Source organism: Triticum dicoccoides, chromosome 7B (genome assembly GCF_002162155.2).
Source record: "Triticum dicoccoides isolate Atlit2015 ecotype Zavitan chromosome 7B, WEW_v2.0, whole genome shotgun sequence".
Taxonomy (NCBI): Eukaryota; Viridiplantae; Streptophyta; class Magnoliopsida; order Poales; family Poaceae; genus Triticum; species Triticum dicoccoides.
In genome coordinates this window covers 764,927,987-764,937,447 of record NC_041393.1, presented here as the reverse complement: position 1 = coordinate 764,937,447, position 9,461 = coordinate 764,927,987, and positions in this window count along the sequence as shown.

Genomic DNA, 9,461 nt, shown 5'->3' with positions numbered 1-9,461 from the left:
TCATTGACATAGTTCTTCAATCACTGCCACCAAGCTATAAAAGCTTCATGATGAACTATAATATGCAAGGGATGGATAAGACAATTCCCGAGCTCTTCGCGATGCTAAAGGCTGTGGAGGTAGAAATCAAGAAGGATCATCAAGTGTTGATGGTTAACAAGACCACTAGTTTCAAGAAAAAGGGCAAAGGGAAGAAGGGGAACTTCAAGAAGAATGACAAGCAAGTTGCTGCTCAAGTGAAGAATGACAAGCAAGCCTGAGACTGAGTGCTTCTACTGCAAAGGGACTGGTCACTGGAAGCGGAACTGCCCCAAGTATTTGGCGGATAAGAAGGATGGCAAAGTGAAAGGTATATTTGATATACATGTTATTGATGTGTACCTTACTAATGCTCGTAGTAGCGCCTGGGTATTTGATACTGGTTCTGTTGCTCATATTTGCAACTCGAAACAAGGGCTACGGATTAGACGAAGATTGGCTAAGGACGAGGTGACAATGCGCGTGGGAAATGGTTCCAAAGTCGATGTGATCGCCGTTGGCACGCTACCTCTACATCTATCTTCGGGATTAGTTTTAGACCTGAATAATTGTTATTTGGTGCCAGCGTTAAGCATGAACATTATATCTGGATCTTGTTTGATGCGAGACGGTTATTTATTTAAATCAGAGAGTAATGGTTGTTCTATTTATATGAGTAATATCTTTTATGGTCATGCACCCTTGATGAGTGGTGTATTTTTGTTGAATCTTGATTGTAGTGATACAGATATTCATAATATTGAAGCCAAAAGATGCAAGGTTAATAATGATAGTGCAACTTATTTGTGGCACTGATGTTTAGGTCATATTGGTGTAAAGCACATGAAGAAACTCATCCTGATGGGCTTTTGGAATCACTTGATTCTTGTGAACCATGCCTCATGGGCAAGATGACTAAGACTCCGTTCTCCGGAACAATGGAGCGAGCAACTGACTTATTGGAAATAATACCTACTGATGTATGCGGTCCGATGAGTGTTGAGGCTTGCGGCGGGTATCGTTATTTCTGACCTTGACGGGTGATTTGAGAATATATGGGTACATCTACTTAATAAAACATAAGTCTGAAACATTTGAAAAGTTCAAAGAATTTCAGAGTGAAGTGGAAAATCATCGTAACAAGAAAATAAAGTTTCTATGATCTGATTATGGAGGTGAATATTTGAGTTATGAGTTTGGTCTTCATTTGAAACAATGTGGAATAGTTTGGCAACTCACGCCACCTGGAACACCACAGCGTAATGGTGTGTCCGAACGTCGTAACCGTAGTTTATTAGATATGGTGCGATTTATGATGTCTCTTACCGATTTACCGCTATCATTTTGGGGTTATGCTTTAGAGACGGTTGCATTCATGTTAAATAGGGCACCATCTAAATCCGTTCACACGACACCATATGAATTGTGGGTTGGCAAGAAACCTAAGCTGTCGTTTCTTAAAGTTTGGGGCTGCGATGCTTATGTGTAAAAGCTTCAACCTGATAAGCTCGAACCCAAATCGAAGAAATGTGTCTTCATAGGATACCCAAAGGAAACTGTTGGGTACACCTTCTATCACATATCCGAAGGCAAGATATTCGTTGCTAAGAATGGATCCTTTGTAGAGAAGGAGTTTCTCTCGAAAGAAGTGAGTGGGAGGAAAGTATAACTTGATGAGGTAATTGTACCTGCTCCCGAATTGGAAAGTAGTTCATCGCAGAAATCAGTTCCAGTGATTCCCACACCAATTAGTGAGGAAGCTAATGATGATGATCATGAAACTTTAGATCAAGTTATTACCAAACCTCGTAGGTCAAACAGAGTAAGGTCCGCACCAGAGTGGTACGGTAATCCTGTTCTGGAGCTCATGTTACTTGACCATGACGAACCTATGAACTATGAGGAATCGATGATGAGCCCAGATTTCATGAAATGGCTTGAGGCCATGAAATCTGAGGTGGGATCCATGTATGAGAATAAAGTGTGGGCTTTGGTTGACTTGCCCGATGATCGGCAAGCAATAGAGAATAAATGGATCTTCAAGAAGAAGACTGATGCTGACGGTAATATTACTGTCTACAAAGCTCGATTGTTGCGAAAGGTTTTCGACAAGTTCAAGGGGTTGACTACGATGAGACCTTCTCACCCGTAGCGATGCTTAAGTCTGTCTGAATCATGTTAGCAATTGCTGCATTTTATGATTATAAATCTGGCAAATGGATGTCAAAACTGCATTCCTTAATGGATATCTTAAAGAAGAGTTGTATATGAGGCAACTAGAAGGTTTTGTTGGTCCAAAGGTGCTAACAAAGTGTGCAAGCTCTAGCGATCCATTTATGGACTGGTGCAAGCCTCTCAGAGTTGGAATATACGCTTTGATATATAGTGTGATCAAAGCATATGGTTTTATACAGACTTTTGGAGAAGCGTGTATTTACAAGAAAGTGAGTGGGAGCTCTGTAGCATTCGGGATATTATATGTGGATGACATATTGTTGATCAGAAATGATACGAAATTTCTGGATAGCATAAAAGGATACTTGAATAAGAATTTGCAATGAAAGACCTCGGTGAAGCTGCTTATATATTGGGCATCAAGATCTATAGAGATAGATCAAGACGCTTAATTGGACTTTCACAAAGCACATACCTTGATAAAGTTTTGAAGAAGTTCAAAATAGATCAGTCAAAGAAAGGCTCCTTGCCTGTGTTACAAGGTGTGAAGTTGAGTCAGACTCCATGCCCGACCACTGTAGAAGATAGAGAGAAAATGAAAGTCATTCCCTATGCCTCAACCATAGGTTGTATCATGTATACAATGATGTGTACCAGACCTGATTTGTGCCTTTCTATTAGTGTAGGGAGGTACCAAAGTAATCCAGGAGTGGGTACTGGACAGCAGTCAAGAACATCCTAAAATACCTAAAAAGGACTAAGGATGTGTTTCTCGTTTATGGAGGTGACAAAGAGCTCGTCGTAAATGGTTACGTCGATGCAAGCGTTGACACTGATCTGGATGACTCTAAGTCACAAACCGGATACGTATTTATATTGAATGGTGGAGCTGTCAGTTGGTGCAGTTCAAAGAAAAGCATCATGGTAGGATCTACGTGTGAAGCGGAGTACATAGCTGCTTCGGAAGCAACAAATGAAGAAGTCTGGATGAAGGAGTTAATATCCGATCTAGGTGTAATACCTAGTGCATCGGGTCCAATGAAAATCTTTTGTGACAATACTGGAGCAATAGCCTTGGCGAAGGAATCCAGATTTCACAAGAGAACCAAACACATCAAGAGACGCTTCAATTCCATCCGCGATCAAGTCAAGGAGGGAGACATAGAGATTTGCAAAATACATACGGATCTGAATGTTGCAGACCCATTGACTAAGACTCTTCCACGAGCAAAACATGATCAGCACCAAGACTCCATGGGTGTTAGAATCATTACTATGTACTCTAGATTATTGACTCTAGTGCAAGTGGGAGACTAAAGGAAATATTCCCTAGAGGAAATAATAAAGTTGTTATTTATATTTCCTTATATCATGATAAATGTTTATTATTCATGCTAGAATTGTATTAACCAGAAACTTAGTACATGTGTGAATATATAGACAAATAGAGTGTCCCTAGTATGCCTCTACTTGACTAGATCGTTAATCAAAGATGGTTAATTCTCCTGACCATAGACACGTGTTGTCATTTGATGAACGGGATCACATCATTAGAGAATGATGTGATGGAAAAGACCCATCCATTAGCTTAGCATAATGATTGTTTAGTTTTATTGCTATTGCTTTCTTGATGACTTATACATGTTCCTCTCACTATGAGATTATGAAACTCCCGAATACCGGAGGAACACTTTGTGTGCTATCAAACATCACAGCGTAACTGGGTGATTATAAATATGCTCTACAGGTGTCTCTGAAGGTGTTTGTTGAGTTGGCATAGATCGAGATTAGGATTTGTCACTCCGAGTATCGGAGAGGTATCTCGGGGCCCTCTCGGTAATTCACATCACTATAAGCTTGCAAGCAATGTAACTAATGAGTTAGTTACGTGATGATGCATTACGGAACGAGTAAAGAGACTTGCCGGTAACGAGATTGAACTAGGTATGAGGATACCCACGATCGAATCTCGGGCAAGTAACATACCGATGACAAAGGGAACAACGTATGTTGTTATGCGCTTTGACCGATAAAGGTCTTCGTAGAATATGTAGGAGGCAATATGAGCATCCAGGTTCCACTATTGGTTATTGGCCGGAGATGTGTCTCAGTCATGTCTACAAAGTTCTCGAACCCGTAGCTTCCGCACGCTTAACGTTCGATGACGATTTGTATTATGAGTTATGTGATTTGATGACCGAAGTTTGTTCGGAGTCCCGGATGAGATCACGGACATGATGAGGAGTCTCAAAATGGTCGAGAGGTAAAGATTCATATATTGGAAGGTTATATTCAGACACCGGAATGGTTTCGGGAAGTTTCAGATAAGTTTCGGAGAACCGGGGGTTACCGGAAACCCCCCCCCCCCCGGGAAGTTAATGGGCCATCATGGGCCTTGGTGGAGAAGAGAGAGGACCAGCCAAGAGGTGGTGTGTGCCCCCCTTGCCAACCCAAATTGGACAAGGGGTGGGGCGCCCCCCTCCCTCTCCTACTCCTTCTCTCTTCCCTCTTTGCTTCTCCGGAAAAATGAAAAAGGAGAAGGAATCCTACTTGGACTAGGGAGTCCTAGTACGACTCCCCATACCTGGCACGCCCCCCTTGGGCCGGCCACCTCCTCCCCCCTCCTTTATATACGTGGGAGGGGGGCACCCCAAAGACACACCAAGTCTTCTCTTAGCCGTGTGCGGTGCCCCCCTCCACAGATACACACCTGGTCATATCGTCATAGTGCTTAGGCCAAGCCCTACGCCGGTTACTTCATCATCATCATCACCACGCCGTCATGCTAATGGAACTCTCCTTCGGCCTCAACTAGATCAAGAGCTTGAGGGACGTCATCGTGCTGAATGTGTGCTGAACACGGAGGTGCCGTACGTTCGGTGCTTGAATCGGTTGGAGCGTGAAGACGTTTGACTACATCAACCGCGTTACTAAACGCTTCCGCTTTCGGTCTACGAGGGTACGTGGACACACTCTCCCCGCTCATTTCTATGCTTCTCCTAGATAGATTTTGCGTGATCGTAGAAAATGTTTTGAAATACTACGTTCCCCAACAGTTTTTCCAAACATGTTTGAATCATGCGTTGGTAAGTGGCACCAGCATTTTTAAGCCCGAAAGGCATAGTGTTGAAGCAGAAAGGCCCGTACGGGGTAATAAACGCCCTTGCGGCCTGGTCGGACTCCTTCATTTAATCTGATGGTATCCGGAGTAAGGGTCAAGGAAACACAACGAGTCATGTCCCACGGTCGCGTCAATAATTTAGTCAATGCGGGGCAATGGGAAAGGGTCTTTGGGGCAAGCCTTATTGAGGTCTTTGAAGTCGACACAAAGGCGCCAAGACTTATCCTTCTTCGGCACCATGAACAAGTTGGCTAGCCAATCTGGGAGTTTGATTTCTCCGATGAACCCGGCTTCAAGTAGTTTGGCTAACTCCTCCCCCATAGCTTGTCGTTTGGGTTCAGAAAATTGCCGCAGCGTTTGTTTGACCAGTTTGAACCCCTTGATTATGTTGAGGCTATGTTCGGCCAGTCTGCGTGGGATCCCGGGCATGTCCATAGGGTGCCAGGCAAAGATATCCCAATTTTCGCGCAGGAACGCTCGTAGGGCGGCATCGACCGTCGGATCTAGCTGTGCTCCAATGGACGTTGTTTTGTTAGGATCCGCCGGGCGCACTTGAAATTTTACTATTTCATCTGATGTTTGAAAGAGGTGGACTTGGGCCTCTTATCAAGAATCACGTCATCCTTGTCCACCGTGGATCGCAGGGTGGTTAGTTCTTTGGCCGCAAGGGCTTCGGATAGTGCCTCAATGGCCAAGGATGCGGTTTTGTTTTCGGCGCGGAGTGCTTTATTCGGATCACTTGTAACTGTGATTATTCCGTTGGGCCCTGACATTTTAAGCTTCATGTACCCGTAATGGGGTATGGATTGGAAGCGTGAGAAAGCGTCCCGCCCCAAAAGGGCATGATATTCGCTATTGAAGGGAGCCACGTGGAAAAGCAACTCTTCAGACCTGTAATTCTCATGTATGCCGAATACTACGTCAAATTTGATTGTCCCCGAACATCGTGCTTTTTGACTGGGGATGATGCCTCGGAAGGTGCTATTGCTTTGCTCGATGCGGGCCTTGTCAATTTGCATTTTGTCGAGCGTGTCCTCGTAGATGAGGTTAGGACCACTGCCGCCATCCATGAGCACTTTGGTGAGTCGAAAGCCATCCACAATTGGGTTTAAGACCAAGGCTGTTGGTGCTCGGACTGATCGGGACCTTGGTTCATCATCAGCAATGAAAGTTATTGCCGCGTCGTTCCATGGGCTCATTGTGGTTACTTGGTTGATTTCGGCGAGGTCGCGAAGTGCCCTTTTGCGCTGATTATTTGAAGAGAAGGTCTCGAAGATAGTAAATACATTAAGATCGTCATCCTCCGGAGAATGCTTCTCTGGAGTAACGGTGGTGAGGATAGCCTCATCGCTTTTAGCCACTTGCCGGAGTACCCAGCATGCCTGAAGGTTGTGAGTTGGTTTGGTGCTTAGCGTTGCATGTATCTGACAGGGCTTGTCGAGGAGTTCGTCGAGGATGGACCTATGTGCCGCGAAGGGTTTGTTTTTCTTGCCGATGGGCTTATGATCGGATGCCCCATAAGGGTGTACCCGTTTTGCCCGGGCTGTGCACTGCTTAAAGGCTGCGGGTTCCAATTGGGTTTTTGGGCCTTCCATGTGCTTTCCATCGCGCAGTATTTCCGTACTACGTGCGATAGTTCCATGAAACTCTGTATGCGGCAGCGGTCAAGGGCATTCTGAATTCCCCCATCGACGCAATTGTGACGAAAAACCAAGACCGCATCGTCGTCGTAGCAATCTTTAATCTTGTTTTTGATAATTAGAAACCTGGCCCAAAAGTGATGGACCGTTTCCTGAGGTTGCTGCCGTACATACATCAGGTCGTATATGTCAGGAGGGCCTGAATTGCTTGGAGAGTATTGATTGTGGTGGGCGGGTGGGCTAAAACTTGAATCCCCGCCCAGAATTGTGTTCGAAGCTTGTAAAATCTCCGATGTCACCGGTTCGGGTTCGGGAAGATCCAAGCGCTCCCCGGACCCTAAGTCCGACCCGGAGTTCGGGGGACGCGGGGTTTCCTCCGAAGGAAGAGTATCCAGTTTAATGGGTTCGGAGATCCAAACATAGCTGGGTTTTAACTTAGGGGAAGAAGTGTTCTTGCCTCGTTCAACGACGATCGCCACTAGGTGAGTGATCGGCGGGAGATTGATTTCCCTCTGGTCAGGTTTAAGCCCGATCCGATCATAATCCGTTGAAAGCCCGAGGGCGGTGATGCGATCCTGGGTAAACATCGTATCCCCATCGTCCCTTGTTACTACCGATTCTCAGACACACAGTTCGGGACCCCCTACCCGAGATCCGCCGGTTTTGACACCAACACCCATGTCCCGTGCCAGCAAACCCGGGATCAGCTAAGAATCGAACCTTGGCTCCGCTGCAAGTACAAGCTACAAGCCATCGCATGCACGTTGAGAAAGACCAACCAACAACACAAATAAAGACCATTCCATTTGGGAAGTCGGTCCCCTAGAGGGGTCATATACATCGTAAAACCCAAGCTACAGAAACCCCGGCTAGGTCGATAAGGAGAGTTTTCAAGGTAAAAAGAAAAAGACTTTGTGATATACAATTACGGAAGAGATAAAATTTATACAAAAAATTGATAGGGCATTGTATCCCGCTCAAACGAAGTTTGTTACAACTTAGTACGCCTACTTGATAATGTTCGAGAAAATGTTCGCATTTTCAAAAAATTATTCGTTTTTCAAAATGTTCAGATTTTTAAAAAATGCACTCCTATTTTTAATAAATGTCGGGATTTTAAAAATATTTGGTATTTTTAAAAAATTATTTTTTTCAAGAAAATGTTTTAGAATGTTTTCTAAAAAGTTATCAAATCTCCCCGCTACAATATGTCGTTAAATAGTTTCACGCTTCACAAAATCCACCAACTGTCCTCTCTTGTAGTGGCTAGCACACGAGGTTTAGAAGCACGAGGTCACATGTTTGATTCTTTTCAAGAATGTTCTTTTTCGGTATGTTTTCGTCTCGCCTCACGCCAACTGGGCCTGGTCAGGTGCAAAAATTTGTCCAAAATTCCCCGAGAGGTCAAATGGGGATTTTGAGGATGTACTTAAAGATGACCGTAGGTAGTTGTCGGGTTACATGACATGCACCTTCAAGCTAATCTTCTAAGTTACTTTTTCTTGAGAAAATACGGCTAACTTACATGCAACATCAGTTTAAGTATATGCGTGCAAGTGGATCTAGGGCCTTGGCCAAGATCTGGCTTCTTTGAACTACGCAGATCTAGGGATCTGGGCAGGGATTCATGTGGTTGTTGCCCCTATGCGGATCTATGTGACCCGGTGCCTATGTCTGACTAGGAGGTTGGTTTTCAGGTGTTTGTCCTTAGGTTGTTCCATCGCCGGTGACGTGCCACCATATAGTGGCATGGGAGTGTCGGTGTTGAGTTGTGTTAGCCACACAAATCACGCGTCCGAGGTTATGAGCTGCATCATGCCATCTAAGGCGCCCACACCACCAGCGTACACCTCGACTGCAAAGCTTTGACAATCTTCCATTACTGCTAGGCGGACGCCTCTGCGATCGCAGTGGCGGTGGGGATACCACAAGGCAAACGTAATATTCTATGGGTGAAAAAAATTCAAAAACAGGAACATAATCCGTTGTACAATTGGAGTAAAACCGAAGAAAGGCCCAGTGCCTACGTCTGACTGGGAGGCTGATTTTCAGGTGTTTGTCCTCGGGTTGTTTCATCGCCGTGCTGGTGACGTGCCGCCGTAGAGTGGCATGAGAGTGTCGTTGCTGGGTTGTTTTAGCCCACAGAAATCACGCATCCAAGTTTACGAGTTGCATCATGCCAAATTACGCACCGACACTGCCAAATTTCTCGCAAGTTTTTCCAAAGGTATATAATCCTCCTATTATTGACATCCACAAGCAACACTAATAAATGTTTGTGTTCATCTATCTCAAATAAAGTCCTGATTTTGGATTTTGACATAATAAAAAACTCTAATTGAAATTCAACTTGAAATCTTGGGGCAAATCCTAGAGCCCACTCTGTCCTCATGAAACCGTATGTACCTTTTTGCGCCTTTGCAAAGGCAGATCTCGAGCTCCACATCTTTATCCCTCTCGGCCAGTGGATGCGGCGGGGAGGAGGGGTAAGGATGGCGGTGGAGGTG